The following is a 17,357-nucleotide window of genomic DNA, read 5'->3' as shown; positions in this document are numbered from 1 at the left end:
AATATATGGAGCGGCACGCTCAACATTAACATGCGAGACTCGGACGTATTTCTCGCATGTGTGATCCCGGCTGAAGTGTGTCTTGTGTGTTTTTGTTTTTTTTTTGTTTGTTTTTTTTTTTTCTGTCAATTTCTTTCTGATTTTTGAATCCGGGGCTTCGTCATTTTTGTGCCGATTACACCATTTCAGTGGGAACGGTAAAACTTACAGGCTATATTTCTGGCGTTGTTTGGGTACTAATCTCCCAAACGCTTGGAGTCCGACCACTGCGTCCATCTTAATGGCAAAATTGAAGATGGCGGCGCTCCTAATTTGTGACCACAGTGAATTTCATCTATTATTTTTTTTTTTTTTTTTTTTGCTGCAGTTTTCTGTAAAAGGTCAGAAACACACTTGCAATAACGCAGTGTCAAGAAATTTCAACAAAAATGTACCACAGCTGCAATCTGTGCTCATAGCCTAATGGTGGATTCAGTTTTTTTGGTGGTTTGTTTTCCCCTTTGACACGGTCAGTGTCAATTTTTTTTTTTTTTTTTTTTTTTAATGGAAACTGCTGGAGGAAACACTTTCTTTGGAAGATCTTTCATTCCTTTGTGTGCTTTTCAAGATTTCACTGTATTTTGGGGGACATGGGCAGTGACTAGTGTTGAGCATTCCGATACTGCAATATCGGGTGTCGGCCGATATTCGCGGTTTCTGAGTTCCGATACTTTCAGTATATCGAATACCGGAATCGGAAGTTCCCATAATGCAATGACCCAGTTTGATTTGATTCAGCCAATGAGGAATCCTAATGTGGGCACATCCTGTTCTGCATGGTAGGAATGTAAGTAATGGCAAGGCTGTGATTGGCTGCTGAAATGATGTCATGATGCACTATAAAAGCCGCCGCCGGCATTTTGGGTTCACTCTGCTGTCAATTCAGTTAGGGACAGGATGCTGTGTTCTGACTGAGGGCCAGTTTGAGATAGCGATTTGCTTCATTGTGCTTTACCCAGACAACTTTAGCAACTGCTGTGAGAAGCTTTTTTTTTTTTTTTTTTTTTTTGCCTTGCAGCGCTGTTCACGGCTGTCTGCAAGGTCTCTGTGAGTGCAGCTCACGCTGTAGTCTGTTCTGCAGCCACCGCTGGTTGTAGTCTGCTCAGCGTGCGTCACTGCCTCATACTGTTACATTATCCTTTTTTGCATTAGTGCTGCTGCACTTTATTTGCTGATTTCTCCTATTAGGGCTCTTTTCCACTTGCGAGAAAAACGGACGAGTGCAATCCGATATAAAATCGGATTGCACTCGGACCAATCTTATTCAATGGGTGACATCTCATCATTTTTTTTTTTTTTTTTTTTTTTTTTTTTTTTTCTTTGCTGAATTCTGACTGAGAAAAAAAATCGCAGCATGCTGTGTATTGCTGCGATTCTCGGATGAGACTCGTCAATGTAAGTCAATGGGTGCGAGAAACAATTTTTCACAGCACTCGGACCATGCGAGTGCTGTCCGATTTTTACGCACCGGTGTCCTTTGAAAAGCTGGCAATTCATCGCGGTGTACAGTAAAATCAATACTGACAGGTTAGAATAGTATAGATATATACACATAGAATAGATGTGTGTATATGTGTATATGTGTATATATATGTATGTATGTATGTATGTATGTTGAGCGATTCCCTTCCGATATTCGAAAGTATCGGATTGGATCGGCCGATTCCGGCAAAATATCGGATCTCGCCGATACCAATGCAAGTCAATGGGAGCAAAATATCGGTATTAAAATAAACCCTTTATTTCCTTGTAGCCTAATTCCACATGAAGGAAAACAACTAAGAATAACGTAGAATGTATCGGAGGAGGTGAAGGGGACATTAAAGGCATAGAGGTTTAGCCCATTAAAAAATGTATAATTCCTGCTATTCCATTTGAAGATGTTTGGAGTTACAAAGATTTTGACTATGTTTAGATTTGTTAGATTTTGTCAGATATTTGTTTCTCTACTTCCATGCTCTGCACCTTTTTTTTTTTTTTTTTTAACTTCTACCACACTTTCTTCTTCATCATCCTCAGCAGCAACATCTTTTTCATCAACTTCTTCTCCACCTTATTCATCTTCTTCTTCACCTTCTTCCTATTATTTTTTTTTTTTTTTTTTAATCTTCATATTCTTCTTATTCAACTCTTCTTCTTCATATTCAACTTCACAATCTCCTTCATATTCCTCTTCTTCATCAAAATCTTATGTGTGACAGGCATTCCTGTAGTTATCTATCAAAGTTTGAAGATTACACCTTCCGTTCTGCCTGTCACAAAAGATTTAAAACAGGATTTTTCCGCGTTCAGTTTGGCCTGCAGCAGCAGGTTTTATCCAGGGGCACCACGAGGATGAACGGAATCTCCCCCATACACTGCTTAGTCTTCTTCTGCTTATAATTTATATAATATCTTTTGCTCTGTTTTTTAGTCTTATGCTTAATGTTCTGCTTTTTGTTCTGCAGCTTCTTGTTCTTTTGCTTTTCGGTCTTCAGGGTCGTCATGCTTAGGCTCTTGAACTTGGAACTGTAGCAGGAGGTACAAGAGGGCCGAGGAACTGCCGAGAACCAGCTGACGGTACTGGAACCCAGATGGCTACCCGAAGGTAGAAGAGCCAATGGCACGACCGAGGACCAGCTGACGGTGCTGGAACCCGGTTACTAAGCAGGAGGTACCCGTGCCTGAAAGCACTACCAAGGACCACCTGACGTTGGTGGAACTCGGATACCCAGAAGGAGGCACCTAAGCCAAAGGCTCTGCCCGGAACCAGCTGACGGTACTGGAACCAGGATGGGGAGCAGAAGGTACAAGAGCAAAAGACACTGTCGAGAACCAGCTGACGGTACTGGAACCCCGGATGGCTACCCGAAGGTAGAAGAGCCAATGGCATGACCGAGGACCAGCTGGCGATGCTGGAACCAGGATGTGGAGCAGAAGGTCCACAGGAGAAGAAATAGCTAGGCCGCGAGGCTGCCGCAGTTACCGAAAACCAACAGTCCTACAGGGGGAGCTTGTCTTATTGGCACTACAGAACCAGTCTTGATTGCCACTTCCCGCAGCCCACATAGGAAGCTCCTAAACTGAAGGCACCATGGAGTCGGCTAACCCGACCGCAACACGACAGGACAACGTATTGGAGTCTAAGTGACCTTGACACTACCCGGAACCAGCTGACGGTGCTGGACCCCAGCTGGGCAGGAGGCAGTACCCATTACAAAGACACTGCTGAGAACCAGCTGACGGTACTGGAACCCGGATGCGTTGCCCAAGGATGCAAGAGCCAATGGCATGACCGAGGACCAGCTGACGGTGCTGGAACCCGGTTACTAAGTAGGAGGTACCCGTGCTACAAAGCACTACCAAGGACCACCTGACGTTGGTGGAAATCGGATACCCAGAAGGAGGCACCTAAGCCAAAGGCTCTGCCCGGAACCAGCTGACGGTGCTGGAACTAGGCTGGGCAGGAGGGAGCACCTGTGCCAAAGAGACTTCTGAGCAGCAACTGGTGGTGTTGGAGCCCAGGGATTGCTTGAAAATAGAGTGTAGGCTGAGGCCTAATTGGAGCAAGATGAAAGGAAACCTTTAACCCCCCCAGGCGTTAGCAACTGAAAGAGCCATCTTGTGCAGCACTAATGCTGCACAAGGAAAAGGTGGCTCTTTTCATTATGCTCCTTACACACGCTGAACTAAACACTTATAAAATGTGTCCCCTGACACCGTGAAACCGTCCCGGAGGTGGGACTTTGCTTCATAATGACACGCAGCACAGCCGGCATTCTTACCCCTTTGGCGCCAGGCGCCGCCTCCTCGGCGTTGTTTGAATCTGTCACAGAGCCCACGCTGTTGTGTTAAACCTTGGCCATGCGCAGTTAGCGCTGCCCATCTTCTGACATCTTTTGGTGTCAGGATGACTGTGCCTGTGCGGCCGCGCAGCCCGAGATCCCGCCACAGTGTCTTCTGATTTACTCACACTGTGGGGCTGGGATTCATGGGCATGCGCAGTGCATATCTTTGCCTCTCCCACCTCTACATCCGCCTTCTTCAGAGTGTGTGGCGTCAGCTGATCCCTAGTCACATTCCACGGCCGTGACGCCGAACAGTCAGAGGAAGGCGGAAGGAGATGATAGAAAGGCGATTGGCGAAGATATGCACAGTGCATTCCCATGAATCCCAGCCCCGCAGTGTGAGTAAATCGGAAGACACTGCGTGGCGGGATCTCGGGCTGCGCGGCCGCACAGGCGCAGCCATCCTGACACCAAAAGATGTCAGAAGATGGGCAGCGCTAACTGCGCATAGCCAAGGTTTAACACAACAGCGCGGGCTCTGTGACAGATTTCAAACAACGCTGAGGAGGCGACGCCTGGCGCCAAAGGGGTATGAATGCAGGCTGTGCTGCGTTTCATTGCGAAGCAAAGTCCCACCTCCGGAACGGTTTCACGATATGAGGGGACACATATTTTGTAAGTGTTAAGTGCAGCATCTGCACGGAGCATAACAAAAAGACCCACCTGTTCCTTGTGCAGCATTACTGCTGCACAAGGTGGCTCTTAGTTACAAACGCCTGAGGGGGGGACAGGTTCCCTTTAATTGCTGTTATTGTGCCAGCGTGGCGGTCGCATGACACGTTGCCGGATACACAGCAGGGGAGCAGCTGGCGTTACTGAACCCCACTAACACATTGGCGAGGTGTTTGGCTCTGTGCAAACAGCACTTCCGGGCAGAAACCAGCGTTGTTGGAGCCCAGGTACAGCAGGAGGAGCAGAGTGTAGGCCGAGGCCTAATTGGATCAAGTTTAAAGTGAACCTTTAACCCCCCCCATGCGTTAGCAACTGAAAGAGCCAACTTGTGCAGCACTAATGGTGCACAAGGACAAGGTGGTTCTTTTCATTATGCTCCTTGCACACGGTGAACTAAACGCTTATAAAATGTGTCCCCTGATACTGTTACACCATCCCACAGGTGGTACTTTCCGTCATGATGAGACGCAGCACAGCCGGCATTCATACCCCCATGCCGACGGCCGCCGCCTCATCAGCGTTGCTTGAATCTATCACGGAGCACGCGCTGTTATGTTAAACCTTGGCCATGCGCAGTTAGCGCTGCCCAGCTTCTTACATCATTTGGTGTCGTGGTGGGTGTGGCTGTGCGGCCGCACTGCCAGAGATCACGCCACGCTGTGTCTTCTGGTTTAGTCCCACTGCGGGGCTGGGATTCCGGGGCCTGCGCAGTGCATATCTTCACCTCTCCCTACTCTACATCCGCCTTCTTTGGAGTGTGCAGCGTCACGGCCATGGCATGTGAATTGGGATCCGCTGACGCCACACTGTCTGTAGAAGCCGTAGGGAGAAGAGGGAGAGGCGAAGATATGCACTGCGCAGGCCCTGGAATCACAGCACCACAGTGTGACTAAATCAGAAGACACAGCGTGGCGTGATCTCTGCAAGCGCGGCCACACAGGCACAGGCACCATGACATCAAATGATGGCAGAAGATGGGCAGCGCTAACTGTGCATGCCCAAGGTTAAACATTACAGCGTAGGCTCCGGGACAGATGCAAACAACGCTGAGGAGGCGGCGCTCGGCACCATGGAGGTATGAATGCCGGCTGTGATGCGTCTCATAGCAAAGGAAAGTCCCACCTACGGGACGGTGTCACGGTATGAGGGGACACATATTTTATAAGTGTTAAGTGCAGCGTGTGCAAGAAGCAGAACTAAAGGAGCCACCTGTTCCTTGTGCAGCATTTGTGCTACACAAGGTGGCTCTTTCAGTCACAGATGCCTGGAGGGGGGACAGGTTCCCTTTAATTGTTGTAGTGGCGGTCGCTGGACACGTTGCTGGATACACAGCAGGGGATCAGCGGACGTTACTGAAACCCAATAACACTGGGTCATGTGTTGTCTGTGCAGCCGGCACTTCTGGACAGCAACTGGCGGTGTTGGAGCCCAGGGATTAAAGTTCAGGTGGTTGAAACATGAACACAGCTGGAGACCTGGATAGTGTTGGCAACCAATTACTTAATCGGTTTGAGGAGTGGCAAATTCCTGTGAGATCCAGGCCTTGTTCATTTTCAAAAAAGTAAGCCGGTCAACGTTATCGGATGATAGTCGCATGCGATGGTCTGTTAGTACACCACCTGCAGCACTAAAGACGTGTTCCGATAATACACTGGCAGCAGGGCAAGCCAGCACCTCCAATGCATACTGGCTAAGCTCTGGCCATGTATCCAGCTTAGAGACCCAAAACTTGAAGGGGGAAGAGCCATCTGGGAGTATGCTGAGAGTGCAAGACATGTAGTCTGTCACCATCTGACGGAAACGTGGCCTCCTGCTGACTGGATCCGTCACCGTCGGTGATGGTGTAGACATTTGTGGCGGGCACACAACTTTGCCACTGTTGGAACAGACTGGTCTTGGCTTGTGCTGGGCCACTGCTCCTGCTACCTCTTTGTGCAGAGATTCCTCCACTGCCTCTATGCACAGCTGCTTTGTAAAGCAGTAGCAGGCGCAGCACTTCTCTCTATTGGACTGGAGAAGATGATGGACTGCACCAGTGTGTCTTGGTACAGCCGCATTTTATGCTCCCGCTGCAACGGTGGTATGAGGGTTTGCAAATTGTCCCTGTAGTGTGGGTCGAGGAGGGTTTACACCCAATAATCAGCCATGGTAAGAATGTGGGCGATGCGGCGGTCGTTTCTCAGACACTGCAGCATGAAATCAACCATGTGCTGCAGACTGCTAACTGGCCAAGAAACGCTGCCCCCTGCTTGAGGCGTGATGTCTGCCTGCTCTGCATCACCCCACCCTCGCTCTACATACTGACTACTGGAGATTTGTGTAACTCCCTCCTCTGGAAAGATGTCTTCCTCCATTGACTCCTCCTCAGCAAAGGTCCCCTGCCTATTCCTTTGTGAGGAACCACGTCGCGCAGACTGTCCAGAAGCCGATGGCATTTCTGACTCCTCATCCTCAACCTCTTCCACCACCTCATCCCTTAGCGCTTGCAGGGTTCTTTTTTTCTAGCAGGCAGATAAGGGGGACAGTCATGCTGACTAGTGCATCATCTGCACTCGCCATCCACGTGGATTCATCAAAGGCCCGCAAAACCTGGCAGATGTCCTTCATAGTGGCCCACTCAGTGGTTGTGAAGTCAGAACGGCACGCACTGCGACTTCTTTGCGCCTGATACAGCTGGTACTCCATTATTGCTGGCTGCTGCTCACACAACCGCTCCAACATATGTAACGTGGAATTCCACCTGGTGGGGAGGTCACATATGATGCGATGTTCCGGAAGGCAGAATCGGCGCTGCAGAGTTGCAATGCACGATCTGGCCAACGCCGCAAGTGAGCACACTCAAGGCGGACCTTGTGCAGCAGTGCATCAAGATCCGGATAGTCCCTCAGAAAACTCTGCACAACCAAATTGAGCACATGTGCCAGACATGGGATGTGAGTGAGGTTGCCAAGGGCCAAAGCTGCCACCAGATTTCGGCCATTGTCACACACTACCATGCCTGTCTGGAGATTCGCTGGCGCAAACCACTTGTCGCTCTCAGAATTGATGGCATTCCAGAGCTCCTGCGCTGTGTGGCTTCGATTCCCCAAAGAAATTAATTTAAGTACGGCCTGTTGACGTTTGGCCACAGCTGTGCTCATATCAGTTATAACAGGTAAGCGTTCACGGGTCAAGGTGGAGGTAGACCGTGATGGCTCCTGCAGCGATGATTCTGAGGAACTGGAGTATGAGGAGGAGTCAATGTGCACAGACTGGATTCCTGCAATCCTTGGCGTTGGCAGTACACGTACAGCGCCACTCGCCATGTCTGTACCCAGCTCCACAACATTGACCCAATGGGCTGTGAGGGAAAGGTATCGTCCCTGTCCATGGTGACTGGTCCACGCATCGGTGGTGAGGTGGACCTTGCTACTAACGGCGTTTAGTAGCGCATGTTTGATGTTTGCTTCCACATGCTTTTGCAGGGCAGGGACGGCTTGCCTGCTGAAATAAAAGCGGCTGGGCACATTGTATTGTGGGACTGACAGTGCCATCAAGTTACGGAAGGTGTCAGTCTCCACCAGCCTGAATGAGAGCATTTCCAGTAATAGAAATTTGGCAATGCCTGCATTCACAGCCTGTGCTCATGGGTGGTTTGCCGAGAATTGCCACCTTTTCTACCATACCTGTGCTACGGATGACTGGGAACGTGGTGCTGTGGGTGGAATTACACTGGGTCTCTGGACAACAGTGCCAGAGGTTCTTCCATGGCGATCCTGTAAGGATGCCGAACCAGCAGTGTGTGAGCTGGAGGAAGAGGCAACACGAGCTGAAGAGGTGATAGGTGCCGCTGTAGGTTGGCCTAGGTCTTCAGTGTGCTTTTGTAACTCCACCGCGTGCTTGGTCCGCACATGTTTGAGGTATTGAGGTTGCTGACATTTCTACCTTGTTTGATTTTCTGACTACACAGCTTGCATTTGACAAAGCAAATGTCATCTGCAACTGTGTCAAAAAAGGACCAGGCACTGCAAGTCTTGGGAGCGCCCGCTTTGGATTTTGGAAGAGGCATGCTCCTAATGTGTGCCGAATTGGAGGCTCCAGGCGCCGCAGTCTTCCCCCTCCCTCTCCCAGCCGTTCGGGGAATCTCTTCCTCAGAGCTGCTCCCACCACCTTCCTGTTCCTCACGCCATGATGGGTCGAGGACCTCCTCATCTACGCTACCCTCTGCCACCAACTGCTTCCCCTGGGTAGTCTCGGCAGCACAGTATGCACCAGAAACTGGCACCTGGGTCTCCTCATCTGATGCGTACTGAGAAGTTGTAACCGGAGGCAGTGTCCCACCCGCCTCTTCTGATTCAGAGAGACAAAGCTGTTGGGCATCACTGCATACGGCCTCTTCTGATTCTCTAATGCTGCTTGGCTGGCCTCCTGTTTCCAAGCCAAGAGAATCAGAGAACAGAAGTAGAGATGGCTCCTGTCCTGGGCTCTGACTGCCTGGGCAATTTGGCAGGTGGTGAAGACAGATGGTTGCTCTTCAGTGCTCTGTGCCTGAGAGGATGTGGCACTAATTGAAGTTGATGCGTTAGCTGCCATCCATCCGACAACGGCTTCAATTTGATCGACCCGCAGCAGCGGGGTATGGCGAGCTCCGACAAAGCTGCGCATGAAGGTCTGCTCCCTGCTGAAACTGGGGGATGATGAGTCACCGGTGCCCACAGCTGGCGCAGAATCCCCACGTCCTCTCCCTGCTCCACGCCCACGTGCCTTACTCCCTGCCTTCTTCATCGTGATAGACTAAAGGCTTAGTGTGCTTATTCCTGAACAGCTGCTAACAGGTATAAGAAACACTGATTTTTATGGAGTATGGACTAGACTTTATTATGCGCTTATGTGGCCTACACAACAGCAAAGTGTGTTTGGTGAACTTTGGGTTTGTTTTGCAGAACAGACACTACAGACCGTGCAGACAGCCGCGAACGGCGCTGCAAGGCCAAACAAAGCTCCTCTATCTAATCCTATATAGTGATTTTCCACAATCTAGCAGGATACAGATGGAAAGCCACTAATATAGGATATATTTGAAAAAACGTGCAGCAGGCTGCACTAATTGCCAAAAAAAAAGGTTTTAGCAGTATGAGGCAGTGAAGCACCCTGAGCTGACCACAACCGGCTGTGGCTATGGACAGACAGCAGAGTGAGCTGCACTCACACACACAGACCTTGCAGACAGCTGTGAACAGCGCTGCAAGGCAAAAGTAAGGTTAACACACAGCGGTTGCTAATTTAGCCTGGATTAAGCACAATTAAGCAAATCGCAATCTCTAAACTGGCCCTCAGAACACCGTGTCCTGTCCCTAACTGAATTCACAGCAGAGTGAGTGCAAAATGGCGGCGGCGACTTTTAAAGGGCGTCGTGACATCATTTCAGCAGCCAATCACAGCCATGCCAGTAGTTACATGCCCACCATGCAGAACAGGATGTGCCCACACTTCAAATCATTCCTCATTGGCGGATTCATAAAAACCCGGAAGTTTGCATGATGGGAATTTCCGATTCCGGTTTCCGATACACTGAAAGTATCGGAACTATATAGGAGTAGATAGAGGAGCTTTTCTGCAGCCTTGCAGTGCTGTTCACGGCTGTCTGCGAGGTCTCTGTGTGTGAGTGCAGCTCACGCTGTAGTCTGTTCTGCAGCTACATCTGGTTGTAGTCCGCTCAGCGTGCATCACTACCTCATACTCTTTCATTGTCCTTTTTTTTGCATTAGTCCTGCTGCATATTTTACCTGAATTCTCCTATTAGTGTGGTTCCATCCGTATCCAGCTAGATTGCGTGCAAACGCTATGTAGGAGTAGATAGAGGAGCCTTTCTGCAGCCTTGTGCCCTGCAGCCCCAGTCAGATTAGTATTAGCCTATTTTTGGAGCCTCATCTATTGCATTGTAGGTTAAATAAAGTTCACCAAACACTCCACTTTACAGTTGTGTAGGCCACATTAGCTCATATTAAAGTCAAGTCCACACTTTATAAAATTTGTGCTTCTTATACCTGTTAGCAGCTGTTCAGGAATAAGCACACTAAACCCTTAGGCAGAAAGTACTATCTTTATCAGTCTACCAAGATGAAGAAGGCAGGGAGTAAGGCACATCATCGTGGGTGTGGAGTTTCTGCAGGGAGAGGACGTGGGCATTCTGTGCCTGCCTGACGTGGGCACGAGTGACTCAGCATCCCCCAGTTATACCAGGGAACAGTCCTTTATGCGCAGCTTTGTAGGAGCTCGCCATACCCCACTGCTGCGGAATGAACAAATTGAAGCCGTTGTCAGATGGATGGCAGCTAACGCATCAACTTCAATTAGTGCCACATCCTCTCAGGTCCAGAGCACTGAAGAACACCCATCTGTCTCTTCATCACCTGCCAAATTGCCCAGGCAGTCAGAGTGCCCTGGACAGGAGCCATCTCTATTTCTGTTCTCTGAATCTCTTAGCTTGGAAAGAGGGGGCTAGCCAAGCAGCATTCGAAAAATTGAAGAAGAGGCAGTATGCAGTGATGCGCAACTGCTTTGTCTCTCTGAATCTGAAGAGGCGGGTGGGCCAGTGCCTATGGTCAGCACACCTCAGTACGCATCTGATGATGAAACTCAGGTGCCACTTTCTGGTGCATACTGTGCTGTCGAGACTACCCAGGAGAAGCAGTCGTTTGAAGAGGGTAGTGTAGATGAGGTCCTTGACCCATCATGGCGTGAGGTACAGGAAGGTGGTGGGAGCAGTTCTGAGGAAGAGATTCCCTGAACGGCCCAAAAAGGAGGGAGGCAGCAGACTGGGTTGCCTGTAGCCTCCACTTCGGCACCCATTAGGAGCATGCCTCTTCCAAGACCCAAAACGGGCGCTCCCAAGACTTGCAGTGCCTGGTCCTTTTTTGACACAGTTGCAGATAACATTTGCTTAGTCAAATGCAAGCTGTGTAATCAAAGTCAAAAGAGGGAAAAGTGTCAGCAACCTCAATACCACAAATATAGAAACATGTGGAAAAATGTACAGACAAAGCACGTGATGGAGTTACAAAGACACACTGAAGACCTAGGCCAACCTACAGCGGCACCTACCACCTCTTCAGCTCGTGTTGTAGCCTTTTTCTCCAGCTCACACACAGCTGGTTCGGCTTCCTCACAGGATCGCCATGGAAGAACCTCTGGCACTGTTGTCCAGAGACCCAGTGTAATTCCACCCACAGCACCACATTCCCTGTCATCCTCACACTCCCAGGCCAGTCTACAGCCATCGGTAGCACAGGCATGGAAGAAAAGGCGCCCATACTCGGGGAAACCACCCCCGAGCCCAGGCTCTGAATGCTGGCATTGCAAAACTACTGTCCCTTGAAATGCTGTCATTCAGGCTGGTGGAGACTGACACCTTCCGTAACTTTATGGCATTGGCAGTCCCACAATACGTGCCCAGCCACTTTTATTTCAGCAGGCAAGCCGTCCCTGCCCTGCAAAAGTATGTGGAGGGAAAAATTCAACATGCGCTACTAAACACCGTCAGTAGCAAGATCCACCTGACCACCGATGCGTGGACCAGTAACCATGGACAGGGACGATACCTTTCCCTCACTACCCATTGGGTAAATGTTGTGGAGCCGGGTACAGATCAAGAGTGGCACTGTACGTGTTCTGCCTACTCCAAGGATTGCAGGAATCCAGTCTGTACACATTGACTCCTCCTCATACTCCAGATCCTCTGAATCAGTGCTGCAGGAGCCGTCGGTCTACCTTTACATGCACCCGTGAACGCTTACCTGTTACAACCGATATGAGCACAGCCGTGGCCAAACGTCAACAGGCCATATTGAAATTAATTTCTTTGGGGAATCGAAGCCACACAGCGCAGGAGCTCTGGAATGCCATCAAGCAGCACAGCGACGTGTGGTTTGTGCCAGCGAATCTCCAGCCAGGCATGGTAGTGTGTGACAATGGCCAAAATCTGGTGGCAGCTCTGGGCCTAGGCAATCTCGCTCACATCCCATGTCTGTCACATGTGCTCAACTTGGTCATGCAGTGTTTTTTGAGGGACTATCCGGATCTTGATGCACTGCTGCACAAGGTCCGCCTAGAGTGCGCTCACTTGCGGCGTTCCAGCAAGGCCAGATCGTGCATTTCAGCTCTGCAGCGCCGATTCCGCCTTCCGGAACATCGCATCATATGTGACCTACCCACCAGGTGGAATTCAACCTTACATATGTTGGAGCGGTTGTGTGAGCAGCTGGCAGCAGTAATGGAGTACCAGCTGCATCAGGCGCAAACAAGTCGCACTGCGCGCCGTTCACACTTCACCACCACTGAGTGGGCCTCTATGAAGGACATGTGCCACGTTTTGCGTGTCTTCGATGATTCCACGCGGATGGTGAGTGCAGATGATGCACTAGTCAGCATAACTATCCCCCTTATCTGCCTGCTTGAAAAAACACTGCAAGCACTAAGGGAGGAGGTTGTGGAAGAGGTGGAGGATGAGGAGTCGCAAATGCCATCTGCTTCTGGACAGTCTGCGCAACGTGGTTCCTCACAAAGGCCTAGGCAGGCGACACTTTGTGAGGAGGAGTCAATGGAGGAGGAAGACATCTGTTCAGAGGAGGGAGGTACACAATGCTCTAGTAGTCAGTATGTAGAGCGAGGGTGGGGTGATGCAGAGATGACATCTCAAGCAGGGAACAGCGTTTCATGGCCAGTTAGCAGTCTGCAGCACATGGTTGATTTCATGCTGCAGTGCCTGAGAAACGACCGCCGCATCGCCCACATTGTCAACATGGCTGATTGGGTGTACACCCTCCTAGATCCTTGCTACCGGGACAACTTACAAAGCCTCATAACACCGTTGAACCGGGAGCGTAAAATGCGGGAGTACCAAGACACACTGGTGCATTCCATCATGTTCTCCATTCCAACCGAGAGCAGTGCTGCTAGTGCTTTACAAAGCAGCTCAGTGCCTCAAGGCAGTGGAAGAAGCTCTGCACAAAGAGGGAGCAGAAGCAGCGCCTCAGCACAAGGCAAGACCAGTATGGCCCAAATGTGGCAAAGTTTTGTGTGCCCGCCACAAATGTCTACACCATCACAGATGGCTCCACTCAGCAGGAGGCAACGTTTCCGTCAGATGGCGACAGACTACATGTCTTGCGCTCTCAGCGTACTCCCAGATGGCTCTTCCCCCTTCAAGTTTTGGGTCTCTAAGCTGGATACATGACCAGAGCTTAGCCAGTATGCATTAAAGGTGCTGGCTTACCCTGCTGCTAGTGTATTATCGGAACACGTCTTTAGTGCCGCAGGTGGTGTACTAACAGACCGTGGCATGCGACTATCCTCCGATAATGTTGACCGGCTTACTTTTCTGAAAATGAACAAGGCCTGGATCTCGCAGGAATTTGCCAGTCCTCTTCCAGATTAAATAATTGGTTGGCAACAGTATCCAGGTGTCCTGTTGTGTTCATGTTTCTACCACCTGAACTGTAATCCCTGGGCTCCAGTTGCTGCTCAGAATTACCATCTGCACAGTCAACACTTGCTGCCATGTTATTGGGGTTCAGTAATGTTAGCTGTCCCCCTGCTGTGTATCCAGCAATTTCTCCTGCTCCGTCCACACTCGCGCTAATACAGATATTAAACTTGCTCCAATTAGGCATCTGGCTAGACTTTCTCCTGTAATCCCTGGGCTCCATCACCACCAGTTGCTGCTCAGAAGTCTTTGGCACAGGTACTCCCTCCTGCCCAGCCTGGTTCCAACACGCCAGCTGTTTTCGGGTAGTATCAACGTCACTTTGCCTCCAATACGTTGTCCTGTCGGGTTAGCCGACTCTATTGTGCCTGCAGATTAGGTGCTTCCTATGTGGGCTGCAGGATCTGGCAATCAAGGCTGGTTCCGTAGTGCCAATAGGACAAGCTCCCCCTGTTGGACTGTGGGTTTCGGTAACTGCGGCCGGCTCGTGGCCTTGCTACTTTTTTTTTCATGTGGACTTTCTGCTGCCTGAGTTCCAGCACCATTAGCTGGTTCTTTGGAAGTCAATATTGAATAGGTCCCCCTGGGTTCCAGTAACGTCAGCTGGTTCCTGGCAGAGCCTTTGGCTTGGGTGCCTCCTTCTCGGTATCCGAGTTCCACTAACGTCTGGTGATCCTTTCTGGCACGGGAACTTCCTGCTTAATAAATGGGTTCCAGTACAGTCAGCTGGTCCTCGGTAGTTACATTGGCTCTTGTACCTTCAGCTATCCATCCTGGTTTCAGTACCGTCAGATGGTTCCCGGCAGTGTCTTTGGCTCTTATACCTTCTGCTACATTTCCAAGTTCAAGCTTTTTGACATGGTTTTTAGTAATCGCTCTGAATCTCCCAGACGACGACCCTGGAGACGATGACCCAGAAGCAGAAGAACAAGAGACAGAAGACTGAAAATCAGAGCAAAAGATATTATCTAAATTATACGCAGAAGAAGACTAAGCAGTGTATGGGGTGAGTCCGTTCCTCCTCGTGGTGCCCCTGGAAAAAACTTGCTGCTGCAGGCAAAACTGAACATGGACAAATCCTGTTGTAAATCTTTTGTGACAGGCAGAACGGAAGGTGTAATCTTCAAACTTTTATAGATAACTACAGGAATGCCTGTCACAAATAAGAATATGAAGAAGTAGAATATGAAGAATAATAATAGTTGAATAAGAAGAATATGAAGAATGTAAAAAAAAGAATAATAGGAAGAAGGTGAAGAAGTTGTTGATGAAAAAGATGCTGCTGAGGATGATGAAGGAGAAAGTGTGGGAGAAGTAAAAAAGGTGAAGAGCATGGAAGTAGTGAAACATAAATATCTGTCAAAATATAAAAAAGATTAACATAGTCAATATCTTTAACTCCGAAAGTCTTAAAAAAAAAAAATAAAATAAAATTATTTCTGAAATTCCATTTGATTGGGCTAAACCTCTTTGCCTTTAATGTCTCCTCCACCTCCCCCTATACATTCTACATTATTCTTAGTTGTTCTTAATGTAGAATTAACCTACAAGGAAAGAAAGGGTTTATTTTAATTCCGATATTTGTGTCCAATTGACTTGCATTAGTTTCCGGTATCGGAATTGGCGATACCCGATATTTTCTTGGGTATTGATCCGATCCGATATTTCCCGATATCGGAAGGTATCGCTCAACACTAGCAGTGACTGAAAAACAGCAGTTTTTTATTTTTATTTTTTTCACTGTTTTGGCTGCTTCCATTGATTGGACTATTGCAGCCTTACAAATCTTATTTATTTTCTTGGGAAAGCAGAATGTGTTTTTTTTTTTTTTTTTTTCCCCTTCCCCCTTTCTTTTGGGTTTTCTGTTTTGTTTATTGGCTTCCTATCTATTTTTTTGGTTTACATTTGGATGCTTTGTGGCTTGTTGCTTGAGGAACTATTGCCCCCACATTAGGACTGTGCTGCTGTTGTTCCTTATGTTGTAGTTGGGGTGCAGCTGTCAGTGAAACACATTGACTCGTGTGGCCCTGTACCAGGAAAATGGAGCTCTTCACTTTGTCCTGCTGTTCATCTCCAAGGTTCTCCACAAGTAATGTGCAGCCGTCCAGGGCCACCAAGAATGCACCTCTGGATTGTGCAGGAAATCCGCTTCTGCACATCTGCATATCTGTTTTGTCAGTAAAAAGGACTTTTTATTTTTACAAATGGGTCTGGTGTCCTCATTGTTGGTTTAAAGGGTTCTGGCACCTCACAAATCGCGGCAGAGCTGAACCTGAAGGTGTCCGTGGCAGCATCCTGACCCCACACACACAAGTCAGGACCCCATTTTTGTGGTGAGGAAGATGAGCATCTCGCTAACACCTACCACCCCGCGCCACGTTACATGGGTGATAACTTTCAAGGCATGTTCATGCTGGGTTTTTCAACGTGGACTTTGGAGCTGATTCTGCTCCAAAACCCACATGAAAACACTCTTCTCCGTTTTAATGGGAGAAAACATCTACAGTGCTGTGTTTTTGTTTTTTGTTTTTTTTATTTATTTTTTTTTTTCCCCATGTGATTTAAAAAAAGCAATGCGTCACTTTTTGAGGAATCTCAGCTTGAAATAATTCTCCAGACTTGACTTCTAAATTACCGTAATAGTAGCAGGAAAAAAAGCCACAAACTGAAAAACTCTCCATAAAATGTGGGGTTTTGTAACATTAGTTTTTTTTTTCTTGGATCTTTCAAATGGAAAGTAATAAAACTGTATGAACATCTCAGTATGGAGAATCAGGCCATGTTCACACAGTGCGTTTTTTACTGCGGAACCGCAGCGGTATTGCCGCTGCGGTTCCGCAGCAGTTTTCCATGCAGGGTACATAACAATGTAACCCTATGGAAAACAGTCACTGCTGTGCACATGGTCCGTAATTTCGTTTAAAAAGCCGCGCAGAATAGCTGCGGCAAAAAAGGAGCATGTCACTTCTTTTTCCTGAACCGCAGCGGTTCTGCACCCATAGACCTCCATTGTGAGGTCAAAATCGCAGTAAAACCCGCAGATCAAAAATATATCTGCGGGTTTTACTGCGATTTGATGTGCAGAACCGCTGCAGCAGGAAGTGTGGGGGAGCGGGCGGAAGTGCGTGGGCGGAGTGTGGCTGCCCCCCCCCCCCCCCCCCCGTGCTCCGATCCCGCCCCCCCCGTGCTCCGATGCCCCCCCCCGTGCCCTAATCTCCCCCCCCCCTTATACTTACCCGGCGTCCCGGTGTCCGTCCGGCCGTCTTCTCCCTGGGCGCCGCCATCTTGCAAAATGGCGGGCGCATGCGCAGTGCGCCCGCCGAATCTGCCGGCCGGCAGATTCGCTCCAAAGTGCA

This window comes from Ranitomeya imitator, chromosome 4 (assembly GCF_032444005.1).
Source record: "Ranitomeya imitator isolate aRanImi1 chromosome 4, aRanImi1.pri, whole genome shotgun sequence".
NCBI classification, from domain to species: Eukaryota; Metazoa; Chordata; class Amphibia; order Anura; family Dendrobatidae; genus Ranitomeya; species Ranitomeya imitator.
Note: the sequence above shows the minus strand (reverse complement) of the source record.